General features: G+C 32.3%; 1 protein-coding gene across 4 annotated transcripts in view; it reads left to right on the top strand.

Moving 5' to 3' along the window:
* The first annotated feature begins 480 nt into the window (after positions 1-480).
* The window catches only part of LOC143078650 (irregular chiasm C-roughest protein-like), a 93994-nt gene continuing 68799 nt past the window's right edge, over positions 481-25675 (top strand). For 3 of the 4 annotated variants that reach the window (XM_076253511.1, XM_076253515.1, XM_076253513.1), the window contains exon 1: positions 16111-16458. The gene's annotated coding sequence lies outside the window, so the exon portion shown is untranslated. Of the gene's footprint in view, positions 527-16110; positions 16459-25675 lie in introns of those variants that run through there. The other variant, XM_076253512.1, reaches the window with a different exon arrangement.

The following is a 25675-nucleotide window of genomic DNA, read 5'->3' on the forward strand; positions in this document are numbered from 1 at the left end:
GCCTGACTTTGCTCCAGAACATAATGTGGTGTGTTTTAACCAGTTCAGTGACAAATGTAATAACATCCCTCTTTGTCCTATGTTCTAATCTAACCAACTATATTATGTCTCAGTAAGACCATATGTCTAGTAGGTAATTTACACATGGAACAAGTCCCTTCAGAAGGACAGTTTTGTTTTCACTGATGATAACAACATCAGATTAGATATTACCAACTTTACAGCCAATACACTTTAATCATTGACACCACTGTTTGGCTCAAGGCATTGTTCATTCAAATCTAAGAGTTTTGTTTTGATTGGATTATCTTGTCACATGACCCTAGGGTATTTGTCTGGTACTTGAGGGTCTTTGGTGGAACATTTAATTATAGGGTACAGGTTACAATCTAATTACATTTTCACACTAAATTACCTAATTATGGGTAAAGTTTAATTAAATTATTGATGTTTCAGGTTGATGTCTGGATAGAAAGAATATTATTGTTGAATTTACTGAGCAAGATTGGAGGTTGATGAATTGGAGGTAAGTGAATTAGTTAAATCATACAAATGAATATATATCTCTGGTTAACTCATACCAATAAATATATGTACTTATGAACATTGATTGAAAAAAAGAAAGTTCTAGATAAAAAATTCAGGTGTCAGTGGCAGATGCAGAATGGGGTTTCCAGGGCTTGGAACCCCCCTTTTTTTTACGATCATTGGATGTCAGGTGTCAGTGGCAGATGCAGAGTGGTCCTTTTCTTATGATCAATGGTTTTGAATGGGGACATAGAGTTTGAAGCCCCCTTTAAAAAATGTCTGAATCAGCCCCTGGGTGTGCGATCTGATGGGAAAGAAGACACATTTTCTGTCTTTCCCTTCCACAAAACCATGCACACTGCATGCTCATACATAGTTTGGTGAAGTTCATTGAAACTTTTGATCAATAGTACGTAGTTTATAAAAGAGGGATTTTTTTCTATAATTATATTTTTTTGTTGTTCTGTGAATTCAGATGAACAAATAAGCCCCAATTGTCTTATTATCCTATTTAATATGCTGGGACATATTTGAATATATAGTACAGTTGATGTATGTCAACCTGTCTAATGTGTGCATGTCTTTCAACAAATCTTACAAAAACAATTAGGAGACAAAATATGGTGATAGAATGTAATCCATCATGAACTTCAGTATATAAATCTAATAGATTAACAGGATTTAGGTTTCTGCTGGTCACTGGTCAATCTCTAGTTATCTATGACAAGTTTTTTATAGACTTTTGTTTTATCTTTTGATTGTTTTCTACCTTTGCCATAAGCTTGACAGTTTTCTTACAATAATGAATTTTCTTCCTCCTTGCAACTTTATGGGTGTTTTGATGATCAGTAAAGGAAAGTTCTCTTTAGCAGGGGCGGATTTAGTCGGGGTGTGGCGGGCGTGCGCCCCCCCTAGAATTTGCAAAGCATGGGTTGTCCTCAGCTCAATAAAGTATCTGAACAGACGACTAATATTATTCTAACATTGCATCTGTTTTAACATTCAAAGAAGTATATAAAACAATAAGTTTAACAGAATCAACGTAATTACTAATAAACTGACCTACGGTTTATTTATAAGTTCTATAAATATATTATTCTTCATCGCGGTACTGCATTTGGTGAAAAAAATATCATAGGCTTGTAGCAGTTCAAGTAAAACAATGTGACATGGTAGTTGCGGATTTTATAAACAATTTCTTTGATAAGTTCAAAAACAACCCTACCTCACTTTCCCACGAAGTAGGTAAAAGTGCCCTACCCGCGGTTGGGTTGGTTATTTCATTATGGCATGGCCAAGAAAACAGTCCTGTTTAAATTCTTTCTTAATGAAAGATAGGAATACTGGTTCAAGCGATAGGTTCGTTTATTAATTTGTATCATTGTTTAACATCTCTGTATGATATCAATATATGTTTCTCACTTTCAACCTGTAAAGTTTGCCGAAGCATGCATAAACGGTGAAGGCCCCCAACCCGTACTACCGTATTACATAGGATCCCACGAAAATAAACATATCTTCGCAAGGACCTCATTCTGATTTTACTGGTTTGCGGTGGAAATGTATATATAAAGTTTGACACGACCTCCGGAAATAGAAGAAAAGACAATTAAAAATCACTGGCAAAAGTAGAAATTCTTGTTTTCAAAATCTTATATTGGTCGGTGAGCTATTATTGAGTCAATGAATAGAAGCTCGCAGATTTCTTGTTAATTATAGTGATTACAGATGGTCAGGGGTGGATTTATGTGGGTTTAGCTTGAAACTTAAATTTCTCGCTAATTTTACCACAAAATATTTATTTCTCGCCACGCTTGGCAAGATATCTACATTGCACCTTTCTAGAAGAATATTTCAATAATTTCGATAATAATATCTCCAAAAAAATTTAAGTTTGCGCCCCCCCTAACCGAAAATCCTGGATCCGCCCCTGTTTAGGTTTGTAAAGTTTATGGTTTGTCCTGGCAATGATATACCACATCTTCTTATTTGGGTAAATGAAAATATTTTTATCATATTCTCAACATTTTATTGGATATTTAGAAAATAGTTAACAGGGATACTTCACTGGATCATGTGCATTGAAGTACAATCTAATGCAATTAGTTTGTAACAATAATTTTCATTGGACGTTGACAAATATTTTGAGGGGTTAGATTCCACGTTCTACCAGTCCATAACTAAGAAAGCCACCATTTTGAATTCTAATTTGTTTTGGGGTATGTAATTTTTTTTTAAAATAAACAAGATAGTCACGTTTTGAGCCTCAAAATCTTCTTTTTGTCGATATTGAAACCATTCTGAAGGGTACGAAAAGTAAAAATATGTTAAGTATTCATGTTTGACATCCAGATTATACATATGACGTCACATTAAGGGCATACGATACAGTTACAGGGGAGATAAAACGTTGCTAACGTAAAATGTTATTTTTGCGACGTCAAACTGTGACATATCAGGAAAAGATGCATTTTTAGACTGATTTTTATCATTCAAACTGATTTAATTTGAAAACGAGTGCATGGACCCCCATTTTTTAAAACGATATTTTGCTTCATTTTGCAGGGAGATTATATGGACCAAATTTTATAAAACTGTAAATAGTGCAATTTTTTTTTCAAAAAATATATAGCAAAAAATGACGTTTTTTTCTCAATTCATGACCATTTGATAAATATGAGTTATTTCTGAATAAAAAATGTATAATTTTTTAGGATAATTATAAAATACATAAATTACAAATTATTAAACCAAAAAAATTTTGTGTTTATCATTTATAACAAAAAAGTTATGTCTTTCTTTCGAAAGGGAAAATACGGCCACAATTCCGAATTTTGAGCAAATATACAAAATTTCGACCTCATTTAACTCAAAAAGTAACACATGAAGGAATATTTTTATGCCCCACCTACGATAGTAGAGGGGCATTATGTTTTCTGGTCTGTGCGTCCGTTCGTCCGTCCGTTCGTTCGTCCGTTCGTCCGTCTGTCCCGCTTCAGGTTAAAGTTTTTGGTCAAGGTAGTTTTTGATGAAGTTGAAGTCCAATCAACTTGAAACTTAGTATACATGTGCCCTATGATAGGATCTTTCTAATTTAAATGCACAATTAGAGTTTTGACCCCAATTTTACGGTTCACTGAACATAGAAAATGATAGTGCAAATTTCAGGTTAAAGTTTTTGGTCAAGGTAGTTTTTGATGAAGTTGAAGTCCAATCAACTTGAAACTTAGTATACATGTGCCCTATGATAGGATCTTTCTAATTTAAATGCACAATTAGAGTTTTGACCCCAATTTTACGGTTCACTGAACATAGAAAATGATAGTGCAAATTTCAGGTTAAAGTTTTTGGTCAAGGTAGTTTTTGATAAAATACAAGTCCAATCAACTTGAAACTTAGTATACATGTTCCCTTTGATAATATCATTCTAATTTTAATGCCAAATTAGAGAATTTATTCTAATTTCACGGTCCACTAAACAAAGAAAATGATAGTGCGAGTGGGGCATCCGTGTACTGTGGACACATTCTTGTTTATTACATATTTGACTTAATCAGGTAAAAAATGGCCTATATGCAAATTTTCATCAACTTGTAAATACGGGATCAAAACTGTATTGTATGCCCTTAATTGTTTAGATGCTAAGACTATGCAACAGTTTTGCAGACTTTTTCAAATATGCCATTATTAAGCCAAAAAATTTATTTAATGACATTTATTTTGAAATGTTGCATTAGAATGGAGATAACTGTATTGTATTTTAAGCTTGGCCTTCGTAAAACTTGATTTTACTGTCGCAAATATCTGTTTACCTATCTCCGCTCTGCGTCGCAAGGTTAACTCAATCTGCGACAGCAAAATCTACGTTTTACGAAGGCCAAGCTTAAAATACAATATAGTTATCTCCTAATTTGAAGTTCATTGTATAATTGAAATAGTCAATTTAAAGAACAAAGATTATCATAATTTAAAAAATATATACAGTATACATGTATCTATAGCACTCACAACATATTTTTGCCCCCAAAAGCAATTATTTTTTGACAACTGACCATATAAAAAACTTATACAGCAAGCCTCCACTTCTCACAACAACTGTTCCTATTCACCATAATAAATTGTATACAGTACTGAGATACAGTATAGGTTACCAGTAAAGTGAGTAATAAGCATGATGGATGATACCTTTTGTAGAAGTGAATATAGGCCAACATTAACCTGGAATTGATTCTGTCTAAAGCGAAGCCTCCCTTGTTGATTCACAAATAACATTCTCAGTCTTAACCTCTATTTGGATTTGATTAAAAAAAAAGATTGCATTCCCATGGTAACAGTGTGTCAAAAGGTCATATTTATTTCTTCATTGTAAACAAAGAAAAACTGCTAAGGTTCTGTAATGATTTGTATATATATGAAGTCATGTTCCTTATATTGACTGTTTTATTGTAACTCATCTTTATATATTGTCTTTATTGTCCCTCATTTTGTAGTTAAGATCTAATCAGACAATCGTAACTGAAATTTATTTCCAACTAAGTTTATTATATGTTTCATTGCTACAAATCAAGAAATAAATGAAGAAAATTATAAGGTAGAGGCATTATATACCCTCTGGTTATACAGTTACATTGTAAAGTCTAATTGATGGCAAGTCTGGGTGTCTGAATGGACAGAAAATAACAGCTTTCATCCCTGTTAATTAATTGTATTTTATTTGTGGCACTTTTCCTATTTGTATAACATGACATAATATATTATATAGAATAAAAATGTATTGGAAATTTGTAATGATGAGCAAAATATGTTATAAACTGGAACAAATGAATAAAGTTGATAAACTAGAGGCTTGTAGAGTCTTTAATCACTAATTTGACAAATTTATGGTATAATCAAAGGTACCAGGATTATAATTTTATACGCCAGACACGTTTCGTCTCCATAAGACTCATCAGTGAGGCTCAGATCAAAATAGTTGTAAAGCCAAACAAAAACATAGTTGAAGAACATTGAGGACCCAAAATTCCAAAAAAGTTTTCCAAATTCCTTAGTTTTTTATGGTATAATTTTTGGAAGGGGAGATAACTTTTGACAAATTTAGGTACATATTGGTTTGCTTTTATCAATTAGCTTTTAAAACGTTTTAGTCTTAATTTAAAATAAGGTGTAATTTCCACTGATTTGTCTAATGTAAAAGTATGTCCTGTAATTATTTTTTATTCACAGGGTTAAAGGTTTAGAATTACCACCTCTGCTGTGAGAAATATTTAAAAATGAGAAATGTAAAAATTGCAAGATTTTTTTTTCAAATTGAACTTGACAAATGGTTCTCTGATTACATTGTATTTTCACAAATGCAGTCAGACAATTTGATTGAAGAGGATTGAAGGAGATGACTGAAACTTGCTAATTTTAGCAGAGTCATCAGTGTTAATTCAATTGACAATGGTGGCTATATTCCAATTGTTAGTTTTTGCAGTGTTAATCCAATAAAGATGGCGAGGGAATTTTGCTGAGATTTTAATGTCACAAATGTGATGACAACTAAAAAAAGATTAAAATAAACATAATCACATATCTTTTTAATAAAAAGAGATTTGAATAAAAAAACTATCATATCTTTAAAAAAAAAAAAAAAAACCAACATGAAAAGGTGGATTGAATGACTTATTATCACTACTACTGCATGTTATACAAATATACTAAAATACTGTTAAAATAAAGAGATGTGGTATGATTGCCAATGAGACACCAATGAGACACCTATTCACCAGAGACAGATTATTTAATTGAAATCATTTACTTTTACCAAACTTATTACAGTAGACTCCGGCCAATCGGATACCCAAAATGTCAGCTAAAAATATCCGATTGTCCGATATATTCAATTAGCCGATGAACGTATATTCCTCCAAGATTTTTTTCAAAATTGACAGTCACAACCCTAAGATACCAATAGCTATTATAGCTGCTTTATTAATGGAAATTTGTTACTAATCTCATTGTTTTTTCAGGTACAAGTTCGGATAATTCGGTTGATTGAGTAACAGATCGATCAGTTGATAATAATGTATTTTGTTTATCTGTCAGTCTATTGATTATTAATTATTAATTATGTGTTGATTATCTGAATAAAATATGTACCATTTCAATAATGTGACTTGTTGTTTTGGCGTGATTTGTTTCATTTGTGTGTTAAACCAGGTAAAAGCTAAAAATAGCTATGAATTCTCGGAAGTAGGCCACAGGTAAATTCTATTAATAGCTACGAATTCATGCAGACTATAAACTTCTAACTGTAATCGTACTTGGACTTAATTTTCTTTTTGTTATTTATGAAACCCATTTCCAATTTCAAGTAAAACAACTATGTTTAATTAATTTTGCTTTTCTATCTTATTTGTCGTGGTTCAAAATAAAAGGCTGAATATTATGTAAATTAGGAAAATGGCGTACGTGTGTACAAGTTACATAATTATATTTCACCTGGGACATGCTATTGACACACGATTCCTTGTTTTTACACGGGACTTCTATATATATTTTAATAAATTGTTGAGAAAGAGGTACATTTCATTCATATTTAATAAACATTGATGAACATCACGCACAGTTTATCATTTCTGTCGTGTCATTGTTTGTGAAGTAAATGATAAAGATCACATTTGGATAAACACATAACAAACACTTCTTGGGCAGAATATAATATCAAATTCATAAAATAAACAAGACAATAAGAAAAAATATGTTTTATTTGACTATGAAAGATCGTTTTTATTAATAAAATGAAACATTTCTGTACTGAAGTTTTCTTAAACTTCGTAATGGCGTAACTTCCGGCTTCATTTCCTGTAAAAAAAATATGAAATTATTTCAAAATATTCGATTGTACATGGTTTTCACACATTTTCCATGAATATTCCTATCCAATTAGCCGATATATTCTATTAACCGATATTCGATTATCCGATGTATTTTGACTGAAAAGTATAGGGAATGGTTCGGTGTTTTGAATTAATATTACAATAGCCGATATATTCGATTAACCGATATCCGATTAGGTGGAGTCTACTGTACTGTAGTTATTTTCAGCCTAATTTACATAATTGATTGACAGTTTTGGATCACAGTTCAGTGATTACAGAAGAAGTTTCCAAATTGTCTCCTTAATGGAAACATTCATCTTCTTGTGATCAATACATTGGAAAAAAGTTATCAAATCATTTGTTATTGACATAGAAGAGCCAAGCTCATTTATTTTTTTGTAAGAAATGAATTGTTAATATTGCTTGTTAAACAACCACAGCTTCTCATAACCACAGTGACTATAAGTTATATGCTCTGACATTTTGGCTTTATATTGATTGTTGATTGCTTTACATGCATTAGCACAAAAAGGCTATATTGCAGCGAGCCTTGGGTTTATAAAAATCATGGATACAATGACCAATGTTCATGGTACAAAGTCCAGTCAACAGTTCCTTGTTTCTTTTTCTTTGCCTTCTATCAGTCTGCCTGCGTGGGGTACAGATAGTTTTGTCAATTTATTTGTCAATCTTAATAGATTAATTCTATTGTATGGATCTTTGGCAGAATTTTTTACTATTACAATTCAAAATGGTGAGAGACACCCAAGAGAGTTTAAATGATAGATAGACTACCGGTAGTTTTTTTGCAGTTAATATTTGCAGACATTCTGGGATTAAATCTTGTTGTCTTGATAGTTTGTAAACCTTCATGATTCAGCTTCTTATAAGAAGTTCATTTTTTTCTGTTTTTAAATGATGAATGGCCATACGATTTAAAGTCCATGGAATCCTTTACCCATTATTTTTTTGAAGTTGTCTTCAAAACATGCGGGTGTTTCATTACCAGTCACACATTCATAAATTGTATGAATTCCTTAAAGTATTTAGGACAGTATTTAGGACATGCTTTACAATTAAATTGATGGGTTTTGTCTAATTACATTACTCTAACAGTATTTAAGTTTTCTTGGAAAGAAGCAACATAATACAATTTACATTGTCTAAAAATAGTCACTGCTTCGTTCAATATACAAATTTATTTGTCTAATGAAATTTCTTTACACACTTAACACGGCCATTTTACGTCTGACATGGTTAGTCTTTCAGAGAAACTTGTTTGTTCAAACTTTTACTGTCAAATTGAAAGTAACAGAAATTAAATTTCTGTAGATAAGTATGAGTAATTCAGAGAAGAGTTGAAAAGACATTTTATTATAATTTTATTAGGAGTTGTACATTTATGATTGGATAAAAGTCTTTTAGTATATTAAGGAAATTCTGCAATAAAAATTTGTCTGTACATAATGAAATATTGTAGAAATGTTTATTGATATGCCATGATATTATATTGACTATTGTTGATCAATGACAGTTGTCTTCAGGTGGTCAGTTCTATTTATACACCGAAAACCACTTTGCAATGTTTTGTGGGTATGGCAGAGAAAACAATAAAAGAACCTTAAAATTAATTATTTGAAAATTGCTCTTATATAAATGATCTTTCAGAAAATCAAAAGAAAGTTTCGTCATAATACATAGGACTTTTCAGCTACAAAACTGATAAGGTAAATGTACTGTATAATTATTTGAAAATTATTTTTTTGGAGTTATCTCCCCTTTATGTCTTAAATAAAAGAAAATTGAACCAAACAAAAAATATTTAGAATTTGTGTAATCAGTTATATTGATTAGATGAATCACATAAATTTCTGTACATGAAAATGAATCAGAATTGCACTTTAATCTCAAATTTGACACACTTCTTTTAAGATCTAGAAGAATTGTTTTTATGCGCCCATCAAAATTTTAACAGAACGTATTATGGTATACAAACGCCTGTCTGTCCGTCTGTCCATCTGTTCGGTGTAAACATGTCGCACCATAACTTGTGAACGACTTATCCAAATTTCATGAAACTTAATATAGTTGTTTCTTATGATGGTCAAACCATCTGTATCTCAGAAACTATTTATGATTATTGCATAAAACTTACACACAAGACGTAGGGCGTATCATGCGCAGGGCGCAGCAGTTTATTGCTCTTCTACAATCCAATTAAGATGGAGACCCCACAAAACCCTATTAGATTTTGTACTTTGGAGAATATATTGTCTGGAGAATTCAATTTAAAACTTGTTTTAGAGTTAATGCAAATTATAACTTTTGTTTCTAAATTCTGTAAAATTATCTGTTTCTATGATTGGTGTGAAATCCCCAGTGAAACCTCTGGGTAGGGGATCTAGTTTAAAAAGAGCAACATTTATTAAGATTAAAGAATGATATATTTTTCTTCTCTCCAGTGAACCAATTGTTTGATATCTGAATAGACTGGCACTAAACATGGTTCCCAACATAGATATCTGAATAGACTGGCACTAAACATGGTGCCCAACATAGATATATGAATAGACTGGCACTAAACATGGTGCCCAACATAGATATCTGAATAGACTGGCACTAAACATGGTGCCCAACATAGATATCTGAATAGACTGTCACTAAACATGGTGCCCAACATAGATATCTGAATAGACTGGCACTAAACATGGTGCCCAACATAGATATCTGAATAAACTGGCACTAAACATGGTGCCCAACATAGATATCTGAATAGACTGGCACTAAACATGGTGCCCAACATAGATATCTGAATAGACTGGCACTAAACATGGTGCCCAACATATATATCTGAATAGACTGGCACTAAACATGGTGCCCAACATAGATATCTGAATAAACTGGCACTAAACATGGTGCCCAACATAGATATCTGAATAGACTGGCACTAAACATGGTGCCCAACATAGATATCTGAATAGACTGGCACTAAAAATGGTGCCCAACATAGATATCTGGATAGACTGGCACTAAAAATGGTGCCCAACATACTAGTAGATGCAACAAGTGCTTCTCTATCAGAAAATTATTTACCCTCCCCTTTTTAGTTTTAAACATTAAATAGAAAAAAATATACCATAAACAATTAATTGTATGTCCTTCCTCAAATCCATCAAATAAGAACAAGCCACATCAATATAATGCAACACTGACATAAAAACGAAGGTCCAGTAATGTTCTTCTTTATCATATTATGTGTTCTGTTAAATATATTTTACACAAGATAATAATAACTTTTTTCACAGGCCCCTCCTCTCTATATTCATTCATATTTCATGTTAGGTAATAACCTTATCAGTCACTATAGGCCTGTATGTTTTATGTCTTCAATAAAAAACTTTCCATTGACTTTAACTTGATCAAACCCCATTTACCACTAGGCTGGAATCAGCTGATGATGAGATATTGATTAAATGTTTAACTGATAGACATTTTATACCTTACAGTTACTTAACTAAATTGATTTTAATTTATTTATGAAGAAAACATATCTTAATTGAACATTTATACCTCCTGGCAATGGTATAGTTTTCATACACTCTATAGCTCTGTACTATTGCATGGGGGGAATAATTCAAATTGCACCATTAAATTTTAATTTTGATAAATTTCCTGTGCAAGAGACTGCATACTTGGAACCAGAACCTAATATAAAATAAGGTTATTAACTGTAGATTTTGAATCAGTTTTCTTCAAATTAAGTTCGTAATCTGAATTCACCTTTTTCCTATAAAAAAAATTGGTTCAATCTATTTTTATGCCCCACCTACGATAGAAGAGGGGCATTATGTTTTCTGGTCTGTGCCTCTGTTTGTTCGTTCGTTCATTTGTGCGTCCGTTCGCTTCAGGTTAAAGTTTTTGGTCAAGGTAGTTTTTGATGAAGTTGAAGTCCAATCAAATTGAAACTTAGTACACATGTTCCCCATGATATGATCTTTCTAATTTTAATGCCAAATTATAGTTTTGACCCCAGTGTCATGGTCTAATGAACATTAAAAATAATAGTGCGAAGTTCAGGTTAAAGTTTTTGGTCAAGGTAGTTTTTGATGAAGTTAAAGTTACATCAACTTGAAACTTAGTACACATGTTCCTTATGATATGATCCTTCTAATTTTAATTCAAAATTAAAGTTTTGACCCCAATTTCACGGTCCACTGAACATAGAAAATGATAGTGCGAGTGGGGCATCCGTGTACTATGGACACATTCTTGTTTGTAAATAAAAAATGCTGTAAGAAATCTTCCGTGCAGTGCAGCTGCTAATATTAAAGAGTAAAATGGATTGATTTCTTTAGCACCAAGTTTGTAAGCTGACATCAGTAACTGCAAGTGCTCTTTATGTTAGTCAAAGGTAAGAATCCATTACAAAAATGTACTGCAATCATACTTATTGTTGGGGGCAGATCTAGGATTTTTAAACAGGTTTTGGGGATTTATTAAAACGGATTATATACTGCCATAACTTTTCTGTACATTTCTATTCTAAAAAATTATATACAAAAATCATGAAAAACATGAGACAATTATTTTGAGTCATTCAAAGGAGGGCCATATATGCTTTTATTCATCTTCTTCCACCTCAGAGCTATCAGCTCTTTGAATTTTTTTGTAGAAAGTAACAAATCTATTAACTAACATCTTGAGGCCAAATATTGTATATGCTCTATCATCAAAATGTGTGGCCAAGTTTATAATATTTCCTGTAATACATAGTACCTATATCCTAATAAAACATCTATTATCTCAAATAAATATTTGTAAAGGGAATTGTAATAACATCAAATTATTTCTGTTAATATTTGGTAAGTAAATAGTATATGGACAATTATCTTATTAAAATACTATTTGGAAATGGTCTTATGAGTTCATTAAACATCCCCTGGCTCTAGACCTGTATTATGAAGCTTGTTCAAATAACTGTTAGTACACCTCATGATTCATTGTCCATCAGACTAAACTACTGTACTACCTACTTAAGATAAAGAACTGGGGAAAGGTTTACAGCTACTATTTTTAAAGTAAGTTGTATGTACCCTTTGGTTTATTTTAACAAATGTTGATACACTTATAAAGTGTAATAGATTTGGAGTACCCAAATGTGTATAAATGAATGGATTTCCCCCCCTTTTTGAGATTAGAACAACATCTCTATGGTATTTAACAAAATTTACAAGAATGGACTGTAACTTTATTTAATTTTCAAATTAACGATTAAAGTTAGTTCATTCATAATTACTTGATTCTTTATATATATATATATATATATATATATATATATATATATATATATATATATATATATATATATATATACTTGATTCTTTATATATATATATATATATATATATATATATATATATATATATATATATATATATATATTATATATAAAAGAAGATGTGGTATGATTGCCAATGAGACAACTGTACACAAGAGTATGGCCTTCAACAATCCACATAGTCTTACAATAAATGGAATTTCATCAAAATTGATATACTATTCAAAATGTATTCGCAATTATGATAATTGAATTATGTGATAGTTTGAAAACTAAAATTTTGTGAAAAGTTTACAAAATTAAACTGTTGAAAAGTCACAAATTTTGAGAAACTTCTTATTATGCTTATATATTTTCAAATGTAAATTAGATATAGGTTTAAATGTCATAAATAAATATAAAATTAGGAAATTTGGAAGATGTGGTATCATTGTCAAGAGACAACTATCCAATAGAGACCAATATACATAGAAGTAAACAAATATAAGTCACCGTGTGGCCTTCAACAATGAGCAAAACCCAGATGGCATAGTCAGGATTTGAGTTGATTGTCAGTGTAAAGTATTGGTTAGAACAAAAATTTGAAAATTAATTATGTGATAACAAAAATTGATGTTCAGATTAGATATGCACTCCAAATTGATCCATAGTGTCAAATTGTTTTAGAACCATTTGATTTTTTTCTAGAATTTCAATGAAAATCAATATGTAGATATAATTTGCTATTTCAAAATCAGATTCCCTGTGTCAAATAAAGACAACAATAGTGTTCAAATTCATAAATCAATTAAGAGATAACAATCCAGGGGTTACAAACTTAAACTTAGGAAAACACATCAACTATAAGATGAAAACAAGGGAACAACACTTAATGGACTGCAGCAAAAACGAATTAAACAACAACTTACATAGAAACAAATTATTTGATAACCAGATGCTCTGCAGGGCGCAGCTTTATAAGATCGCAGAGGTTGAACCCTAAACGGTTGGGGCTAGTATGGACACAACATTCAAACTGGCTACAGCTCTGAATTTGGATTGGGATTAAATAGTTGACACAGCATAGGTTTCTGACACAGAATGAAAGTGGTCTAATGAACTAAAAATGTTTTTTTTTGCTTTTGAGCAATTCACTATGCTGTTGAATATTAATCCTTTGATATTTGAAGAAATTTTCTTTTTCATTTCTGAAATCTGAAATAAGAAAAATTGAACCCCACCAATTTTTTTCACCTACCCCCTTTCCCTTATTCTAAAAATGATCTCAATTCAAATTTCTAATGGAGTTTTTAACAATAACTACTCATTTAAATACATCATAAAACATAAAATGTCATACAGTCATGATTTAAGTTGATTTGACTACTATTCTGGACAAAGAAAGATAACTCCAATGCAACATTTTATATTGGCAAATTTCCAATGAAGTTCATTAACTAAAGTTTTTGGCAAATTTCCAATATACATAATTTAAGAGCAGTTTAGGTGAGCTATTAAAATGAGTTTCAATTGCCAACCTTAAACTGCTTTTAAATTATGTTTTGTACTTAAATACACAGTTAGATTCGGTATATTAAAGAACCCCAATAGTTAAATTTTTGATGAAATCAAACAAAGTTTAATTTTGGACCCTTTTGGCCCCTAATTTGTTGGGACCAAAACTCCCAAAATCAATCCAAACCTTCCTTTTGTGGTCATAAACCTTGTGTTAAAATTTCATAGATTTCTATTAACTTATACTAAAGTTATTGTGCAAAAACCAAGAAAAATGCTTATTTTGGGACCTGTTTTTGGCCCCTAATTCCTAAACTGTTGAAACTTAAACTCCCAAAATCAATCCCAACCGTCCTTTTTGTGGTAATAGACCTTATGTTAAAATTTCAACATTGAAAACCAAGAAAAATGCCTATTTGGGCTCTTTTTAGCCCCTAATTCCTAAAAGTTAGAGTGCGAAAACCAAATGTCTTTGGATGACAGACAATGACGACGACGCCAACGTGTTTTCAATTTTTGCGGTCGTATAAAAACTGTGGCTAACTTGGTACTGGGCATTTTCAGAAAAAAATGGTTGGTTGAAACTCGTTTTATGGCTAGCTAAACCTTCCACTCATAGGGTATATTTTAAAAATACTGCTAAAATGACAACACTACGTGACAGGAATATAGTACAAACAAACCCAAGAACAATCAGCACAGACAAATACATGAATATAAATAGGGGGGAGCCTTTTGTTTTTTGTTTGTTTTGGGCTATTGAGTCTCATTGATGTATTTCCCACATCTGCTTCATTCATTTTCATTCTTAGAAATTGATGTTATATACCAAACATAATAATTAGACACTGTTAGACAAATATTGACACCAACAACAAATACACATTGAATATTTACTTTATGTACCTTATTTTATTTGTCAGGTGAAGGATAGCAAAGGGACAATTAATTGTCTTTCTAAAAAAAAAAATCAGAAAAATTTACATTTTTATTGGCATTTATCTTTTTTATTTAATGAGTTATCTAGTTTATCTCCAATGATATTTCCTGAGTAAATCTAGAAAAGCATCATTATGTTTTAGTGAGTGTTTGTTTTGGATTCAGGTTCTGATGTTTTATTTTAAGAGCGTCCTTTGTCTTTAATGAGTATTGACATCAGTAAGTGTTTCTCTATTATCTGTTTACTAAATATTTATTATACAAACAATCATATCTCTTTGTTCCTTTGTTTTAAATGGCTATCGAAATCTGAGTAATACAGCACTTGGGCTCTTAAAACTTCATATATCGATGTAAATGTTGAAAAATTTAAAAAACTTGTATAATTACTTATTGTGCTATTTCTGTATTTTCATTAGCCTGGTACAATTGACTGCTTATTACAAATAAAAGTTCATTACTTGGAGGCATTTAATTTCTAATTAAAACTTGTATTGTTCTGAAAACAAATATCATTACAATTGATCCGAGGTAATTCATTTATACTGAGCAAACATACCGTCCACCCTCTCTATGTTCCAAACAAACGTATTGATAAAACCCCTGTGTGATCAATATTGTTATAACAAATGCTAGCGTCTCAGGACCAGTGAAGTATAGCCATCGATATCACTTAACTGTTTATTGCTATTTTACCATTCACATCATTATAATTTGGAGAAATAAACTACTTGTTATTGAGTGACCCTTAAAACTATATATTTGTTATTGAAGGAATTTAATGAAGCAATGAAGCACGAATCGTAATACTTGTCAAAGGGAGGCGGGACTTTGTGGTCGACTGCTCCGTAATATTGAAGCATCTTACCTGGTGAAAATAATAATTTTAGACTTTCATCTCTGAATACAATAGTTAAACAGAGAGTTGTTCTAAAGAACTTTGTTTTTATCAATAAAGACAGACTTCAGAGCTAAAATGTTGCTTATATAAATATAAATGCGTTATATTGAAGTGACTTTATTCAGTTAGTTTACATATACAGTTTTCATTGATATAGAGTTTTATCAGAGCATTGCTTGCATTGGATTATTTAAAAAGCTGATTAAATTTGAATGAAAAGTTGTAAAATTTTGGTGTTTAAAAGAAAATTTGAATTTTAACAGGTAATCATTGTGTATCATCGTATGATGTCAAAGTGAACAGATTTATAGGAAAGGACATTAATTCATTGAGGAGTATACAATAGAGAAAAGTGTGAAGTGGCCATACAGGATATAGGACAGCATAATAACAAGGTAAACTCATATGTGTAACAGTCGAAATCTTGTGGACAATAACGAAGGATTTCCCTGCAAGCTGGTCCGAGACCACAATTGTCGTCCCTTGATTTTTGTTGTTCACAAATATAGTCCCTAGTGTTGACAGTGGGTTACTTGCAATTAATTTTTATACCCCTTCCAAATTTATTTCTCCATGTTTAATGCCTCAAATTGCAAGTAGGGGGGTGAAATTACACTGTAAAAAAATTTGGGTCAAGAATTTTAAAGGAAAGTAGTGATTTGGTCCAGCTGAAAAAGGTTGAAAATTAGCGCTTCGGAAGCTGTCAAAAGATTTCAAGACGCCCTAAACATAAAATTGTCCATATTTTGAGTTAGAGCCGATGAAGTTTTCTATAATTTTGATATAATTTGTCCCAAAAGTAGTACAACACACTGTAAAAGTTTCTTTGAGAAAGGGCAGGTGGGATTTTTTTTATTTTCATTTATGTTCTAAAAGAAATGCACTACCAAATAATTGTGTTCTCGGACCAGCTAGTTAGTGCGAATGAACAATTTTATATTGGTACTCTAATCTTTGGCAGTTGCATAGGTCAAATACAGCAATTATTTATCTAACAACTTGTCTACTGCATTTTAAATTTTAAAGCTGCATGCTAAAGGATGACAACAATTGCCTATAATATTAGACTGCAAAACAAAGTGGCCGATCACAAATACACTTAATTGGAACAAACAAGCATACTTACAAACATCTCTGGACAACCCAGGGTCCAGATAGCTGTACTTGGTACCAACAACATGGCGTTGAACAGAGTTGAAAGCGCAATAATTTAAAGTCACATTTTGAAATATTTTATATGAATTAAACAGGTTTTTTCTCAACAACTGAAAAAATAAAAATCGCATTTAAGTCTAAAATGACAAAATTGCAATAATAAATGCACGCAATAATTTCTGAATTTACAGTTGTTTATTCATATGATTTGCACCAGGTGACTTTGGCTCTATTTATGATTTAATTACTTTCCTAAATAGTTTAAAATTGAAAATATAAATTATATAAAATTTGCAGATAAACCTTTTCAGTCATGGATCTTAAATGAATGTGTCTTTGAAAAATTCTTGTGTAATTCTAAGGGAAGATGCTTAAAATTTGATGCAATTTTTACGTGATGGATAGTTTGAAATCAACATGTTTTTAAAAGACTTTGGCCAAACACTTAAAAAAGCAGTTAAGTTTAAAGTTATTTACCTTTGAAATTCAACCTACATGTTGTTTTACCTATATGCGGACAAATCATGACCAATATCTTCTAGCATATGTATTTCTGTTGTGAATCTTGCTTTTTTACAATTTTTCGTAATGTTATATGGCAATTATACTACGGTTATGTTTCCAATTTTCAAACTAAAAGAGATTTTAAAGTAGACTGGTTCATTTGTGCATGGACAGCCTAAAAACATGTACAATTCACCTAAATGTGGAAAAAATGTTGATTTGACATAGGAATTGCCATATTGGGATTTTTATTTAAGTGGCATATATAATCCGCTTGTATTGGCTGCTATCATGATAAGGCAAAATGGCCCCTATGCAAATAAGCAAAGTACCCCAAATTTTGCCATATGACATGTCCAGCCCACCATTCTGTGTGAATTAATAACATTAGTAAGATACTTATGTTCAGCCCACACTAATGTGTAAATAACGAAAATATCAGTAAGATACATATGTTCAGACCACACTATTAAATGTGTAAATAACGAAAATATCAGTAAGATACATATGTTCAGACCACACTATTAAATGTGTAAATAAGGAAAACATCAGTAAGATACATATGTTCAGCCCACACTTATGTGTAAATAAGGAAAATATCAGTAAGATACATATGTTCAGCCCACACTTATGTGTAAATAACGAAAATATCAGTAAGATACATATGTTCAGACCACACTATTAAATGTGTAAATAACGAAAATATCAGTAAGATACATATGTTCAGCCCACACTTATGTGTAAATAAGGAAAATATCATTAGGATACATATGCTCAGCCCACATTTCTGTGTAAAAAAGGAAAACATCAGTAAGATAAATATGCTCAGCCCACACTTCTGTGTGAATATAAGGAAGATATCTGTGAGATACTTATTGTCATATGCTCAGCCCACACCTCTGTGTAAAAAGGAAAACATCAGTTAGATACATATGTTCAGCCCACACATCTGTGAATACAGGAGATATTTGTTATATATGCTCACCCCACATTTCTGTCTATATACAGGAGATATTTGTGATATATGCTCAGCCCACACATTCGTGTTAATACAGGAGATATATGTATTATGTATGCTCAGCCCACATTTCTTTCCATACACAGGAGTTATAAGCCCACTCTTTCTTTTGTAAGTACAGGAGTTTCCATGTGATATATGATCAGTCAATTTTAGTGAATATTGATATATATGTTATGAGATTGCAAATCAATTTTTTGTACCGTTTTATCTGATTTCTAGTATTCTCATTATTAAGTTAATATTTAATCTAATTCCAGTTCAAACTATGCAATAACTCAAGTTTTTGGTCCTTTAATTTGTTTCCCGTTCTTTGCTTTGAAATTTAATAACATGATGTTTACTCTGCATCACATCTCAATAGAGAATTTTTCCCGTAATAATTGATATAATAAGGTTACTCTTTTTAAGTTTCCTCGTCTCTGTGGATTGCAATTCGGATGGTTGATAAAGTACGTAGATTGCTTATGATGCAAGTGTCAAGATTGATTTTAGTTTATTGGTAATTTTATAACACCAAATTAAATTTAAAATTTCCTCCTACTTTGATTTTACAGTTACAGCGCTACATGTATTAAACAGAATTGATTGTCATACGATAAAGTTTAGGCAATTATTGAATAAATTTAATTATTAATTTTCTGGTATAATTGGTTTAAACTGATGAGATTAAATGACACAGAAATTCCGATAATTATGCAAGCTAATTTTTGTACAATTTACCATTTTTTTACATTTTGTTAAGATTAGAGCTATAGGTGTTTTGTTCAGCAGGTTAAATAATTTAACATAATGTATTTCTATCTGATGACTTATTCCACAGTTTAGTTGGCAGGTTGCTAGTTCTCTATAGAATTTATTTAGGGAAAGGTCCTGGCTTTGACTATGACTTAAGGAAGGGTCCTAGCTTTAAATATTACTTCAGGCAGTGTCTTAGCTTTGGTTATTATTTGGGAAGGGTCCTAGCTTTGGCTGTTATTTTGGGAAGGGTCCTAGCTTTGACTTTTACTCAGGGAAGGGTCTTAGCTTTGACTTTTACTCAGGGAAGGGTCTTAGCTTTGACTTTTACTCAGGGAAGGGTCCTAGCTTTGACTTTTACTCAGGGAAGGGTCCTAGCTTTGACTTTTACTCAGGGAAGGGTCCTAGCTTTGACTTTTACTCAGAGAAGGGTCCTAGCTTTGACTTTTACTCGGGGAAGGGTCTTAGCTTTGACTTTTACTCGGGGAAGGGTCTTAGCTTTGACTTTTACTCAGGGAAGGGTCTTAGCTTTGACTTTTACTCAGGGAAGGGTCTTAGCTTTGACTTTTACTCAGGGAAGGGTCCTAGCTTTGACTTTTACTCAGGGAAGGGTCCTAGCTTTGACTTTTACTCAGGGAAGGGTCTTAGCTTTGACTTTTACTGAGGGAAGGGTCTCAGCTTTGGTTATTACTCAGGGAAGGGTCCTAGCTTTGACTTTTACTCAGGGAAGGGTCCTAGCTTTGGTTATTATTTGGGAAGGGTCCTAGCTTTGGCTGTTATTTTGGGAAGGGTCTTAGCTTTGACTTTTACTCAGGGAAGGGTCTTAGCTTTGGTTATTACTCAGGGAAGGGTCTTAGCTTTGGTTATTACTCAGGGAAGGGTCCTAGCTTTGACTATTATTTGGGAAGGGTCCTAGCTTTGACTATTATTTAGGGAAGGGTCTCATCTTTGGTTATTACTTAGGGAAGGGTCCTAGCTTTGGCTTTTATTTTGGAAGGGTCCTAATTTTGGCTTTTATTTCGGAAAGGTCCTAGCTTTGGCTGTTATTTCGGAAGGGTCTTAGCTTTGAATATTACTCAGAAAAGGGTCTTAGCTTTTGCTATTACTTAGGGAGTGGTCCTACCTTTTACTTTTTTTAAGGGAAAGGGTCCTTTTTTATGTATTATTTAGGGAAGGGTCTCAGTTTAGCTATTATTTAGGGAAGGGTCTAAGCTTTAGCTATTATTTAGGGAAGGGTCTCAAATTTAGCTATTATTTAGGGACTGTTACATACTTAGGAAAAGGTCCCAGCTTGCCTAGTACAGACAACAATTTGTAAGGAAAGTCATGTTACCAAGTTTCCTCTGTGTGCTTAGATGTTGAAGGGGAGATAATTTGAATAAGATAAGATAAGATAAGAATTTTATTAATCTAATCAAGAACCCATAAAGGGCATCATTTTACAACACATATAATTGGAAAAAACAAAACAGAAAACTTATAACGTTATGGACAGGATCAGAGCCTAACCCAACATGTGTTTTATATAACTATTATATTAAATGTTATAACAATAAAATATTATATTATTTCATATATTTTGTTTACTTCTTATGTCTAAACCTTTAACAATGTAATTTCCTATACATGAGAGTTGGTAAATTCTCATTTGTGAACAGCCAGAAATATTTCTTATCATTAGGTAGTTCTTTAAAATTAGTGCAAAAAGTGATAACTTTATCAAATAATAATTTCCTCTGTTCATTATATAATGGACAATTTACTGTAAAATGGGTCTCGTCTTCAATAGAATTCGATCCATGTGATAAGCAGTGATGACATAGACGTTGAGTTCTCTCTATATACTTTTTACTATATCTATCTTTCTCAATTCTAAGATCATGAGCACTTATTCTCATTTTACATATAGCTCTTCTTATACTAAAATCTTTAATTGATAAATAAGCCTCCTTTACAAAGTCAGTCTTGAGGTTGAAATAATTTTCTAATTTACTATTACCTTGTGATAAGGTTTCAGACCTTTTGACCAACCAAAATGTTTTAAAACTATTACAAAGTTTACATTTTACAAATTTAATTATGCAGGTAGTATTGGATAGTCTCTTTGTTTTGTTGAGTGTGTGTTGTGATTTTGTGTCATTAATACACCATTTTCCTCTCTTTTCCTTGGTTAATCTGGAAACTTGAAGAGGAAGGATTAGGTTCCATAAGGCTGGATTTTTACTGTATCAAAGTAGATAAAGTCACTTTCTTACTTACGTAACACCCTTACAACAAAGTAAGCATACAGCTTGCAGACCTGCCAACTTCAACACTTATTGAGACTGTAGACTTAACTCTTGAAACCCTCCATTGTATAATCTGAATACCTCGAGATAGAGTTCCATTGGAGTTAAAGTGGTATTAAAACCTATAATCACTCACTCAAACTCATAGTTTGTTAGATAAAAGCTTGTATGACATGTTAAGAGATGCACTTAAGTCCTCTTGTGCTAAAAGTCCCCATCAAGACTGTTTGTGCTTATACAGCAGGTATAAAATTGGTTGAATGATGTATCCATAGTAACTAATATTCCAGGGACAACCAAGAAGATATATATGTCTGAAAATCCAGTGTTTTAACATACTTTTTCTCAAAATAAACTGTAAAACAACTTATTTTCACCCAAACTTTATTTAATGTCTGACCCTTTGAACCTGACCTTGTGCCAATATTTTTTTTTTTATTTTTAAATGCAAGTTTTACATGTTTTCAATGATTTACATTGGCTTTATTTTTCCACTTTCAAAATAGTGCAAAATAAATGTGTTTTTCCTCATCCTGAACATGTATGGAAGATCAATATTTTAAGCAAACAGCAATCAATCACTGAAGCAATGTCGGCTTTTTCTAAAACAAATATAAACATGATGGCACAAAATGTAGAATCTGTCTGCCTTCTGAAATGAAGTTTTAAGAGATGTTATTTTAATTAGTTTATCTGACTGCATGTTGCCCTGTATACAATAACATTAGAAGAAGATTTTACATAAAGTCTCCATTATTCCATGTTATATATATGATATTACAATGATTATATAACATGACTCTGACAATCAACTGTGAAATGAGTTTTATATGTAAAGGTTATATCTAATGTGATTTACTGTCCTAAAGAGCAATCTTTCATCTGCTCTTATAAGATTTTACTTATTTTTTTTTATTTTTGTTCTCGCCTGAAATTTTCTCCTTTCTGTCCTGAAAGGAATAAATTGTAGCAAGTTATGTTACTCCTTGTGCAGTATAGGACTAGGATGAACTTATAGAAAACTAGAATCAGTTTCTCTGCTATAATCTCTTTAAAGCACAATATATTTAGAGAATAGCAAAATGAAAAAAGGGAACAAGCAACAGGGAAACTGAACAGTTATTTCAAAACATTCCCACACCCTCCACCTGAATATCATATGATCATCCCCAGATTGAGTACACTTATGTATTGTGTTTGACCACACCCTCCACCTGAATATTAAATGGTCATCCCAAACTGAGTACACTTATGTATTGTGTTTGACCACACCCTCCACCTGAATATTAAATGGTCATCCCAAGCTGAGTACACTTATGTATTGTGTTTGACCACACCCTCCACCTGAATATTAAATGGTCATCCTAAACTGAGTACACTTATGTATTGTGTTTGACCACACCCTCCACCTGAATATTAAATGGTCATCCCAAACTGAGTACACGTATGTATTGTGTTTGACCACACCCTCCACCTGAATATTAAATGGTCATCCCAAACTGAGTACACTTATGTATTGTGTTTGACCACACCCTCCACCTGAATATTAAATGGTCATCCCAAACTGAGTGCACTTATGTATTGTGTTTGACCACACCCTCCACCTAAATATTAAATGGTCATCCCAAGCTGAGTACACTTATGTATTGTGTTTGACCACACCCTCCACCTGATTATCATATTGTCATCCCAAACTGAGTACACTTATGTATTGTGTTTGACCACCCCCTCCACCTGATTATCATATTGTCATCCCCAGATTGAGTACACTTATGTATTGTGTTTGACCACATCCTCCACCTGAATATCATATGGTCATCCCCAGATTGAGTACACTTATGTATTGTGTTTGACCACACCCTCCACCTGAATATCATATGGTCATCCCCAGATTGAGTACACTTATGTATTGTGTTTGACCACACCCTCCACCTGAATATCATATGGTCATCCCCAGATTGAGTACACTTATGTATTGTGTTTGACCACACCCTCCACCTGAATATCATATGGTCATCCCCAGATTGAGTACACTTATGTATTGTGTTTGACCACATCCTCCACCTGAATATCATATGGTCATCCCCAGATTGAGTACACTTATGTATTGTGTTTGACCACACCTCCACCTGAATATCATATGGTCATCCCCAGATTGAGTACACTTATGTATTGTGTTTGACCACACTCTCCACCTGAATATCATATGGTCATCCCCAGATTGAGTACACTTATGTATTGTGTTTGACCACACCCTCCACCTGAATATCATATGGTCATCCCCAGATTGAGTACACTTATGTATTGTGTTTGACCACACCTCCACCTGAATATCATATGGTCATCCCCAGATTGAGTACACTTATGTATTGTGTTTGACCACATCCTCCACCTGTATATCATATGGTCATCCCCAGATTGAGTACACTTATGTATTGTGTTTGACCACACCCTCCACCTGAATATCATATGGTCATCCCCAGATTGAGTACACTTATGTATTGTGTTTGACCACCCCCTCCACCTGATTATCATATGGTCATCCCCAGATTGAGTACACTTATGTATTGTGTTTGACCACACCCTCCACCTGAATATCATATGGTCATCCCCAGATTGAGTACACTTATGTATTGTGTTTGACCACACCCTCCACCTGAATATTAAATGGTCATCCCAAGCTGAGTATACTTATGTATTGTGTTTGACCACCCCCTCCACCTGATTATCATATGGTCATCCCCAGATTGAGTACACTTATGTATTGTGTTTGACTTTTACCTGTTTTTTTCTTGGACATCTGTAATTCTATAATGCTATAGAGTTAACAGCTTATTTCTGAGCTGATATTTATTGTATGAACTACGTAATGGCTTTAAAATTGCAGATAATGTTTTAAGTGGGACCATTCAAGAGTTATGCCCATAATAAGGAATTTTACAGATACTGTGATATTAATCTTCTCTACGAAAGTTGAGAAAAAACAGGGGTAGATAATCTCCTACTCTAGTCTTGTATCCATAGAAACAATCTTCTAATTCATATACAAGAGTTTAATTTACTTTGGATTCAGTTATTTTCTTGGTTACCAATTTTCGTGGACATATTCATTGATGTTAAATTTCGTGGTTTTGCTGAAGTCGTCATATAAGCCTCAAGAAAATTTGTCATTCTTTGACCTTTTAATTTTGTGGTTCAACTGTACCAAAGAAGTCCATGACAATAGATATCCAACGAATAATAATGAATCCACAGTAAACACCATCATGCTTTGTAGTGGACCAAATAAATCTCTGCATCATACTGTTTGTTTTGGGTCTATTTTAATAAGACCATTAAACAATTGTATGATACAAGCTGTTTTCCCCTCCATGATAGTTTACAGATAACAATCCACATTATCCAATCACGACCATTAAGATGCTGGGAGGTTGCAGGTACTAATGAATTTTAGTTCTAACGTAACTCATCCTTAGAATGACAATAATAGTCCTGTGAAGTCACTTCATTTAAAACAAGTCAATACTTCACAGTAATTGTTTAATGATTTTTAAGGACATTTTTGTTTCATCACATCGTGCTCTTTTCATTCTAACATGTAAATCAGACTTGATAATTGTTTTAAATTATGATGTTTTAAGCAAGAAGAACTTCTTTTTATCCATCCAGATTTGATTATATTGAAATTGCAGTTGTGTTGATGTTTTTACCTTAACTATTGGTTTAAATTTGAGAGATCTTGCTGGAGGCTTAATTATATTAAAGAGATTTGAGTTTTGCTGAAAAGCAGGATTTTGTTCATCTTAAACAAGAGTAGATCATCAACAACATGAACAAAATTAAGGTAATTTGATAGACATAGTGGTGATAACATGATAAATCAACCAATCTTAGTAAGATGTTGGTACT

This window comes from Mytilus galloprovincialis, chromosome 6, assembly GCF_965363235.1.
Source record: "Mytilus galloprovincialis chromosome 6, xbMytGall1.hap1.1, whole genome shotgun sequence".
Classification (NCBI taxonomy): Eukaryota; Metazoa; Mollusca; class Bivalvia; order Mytilida; family Mytilidae; genus Mytilus; species Mytilus galloprovincialis.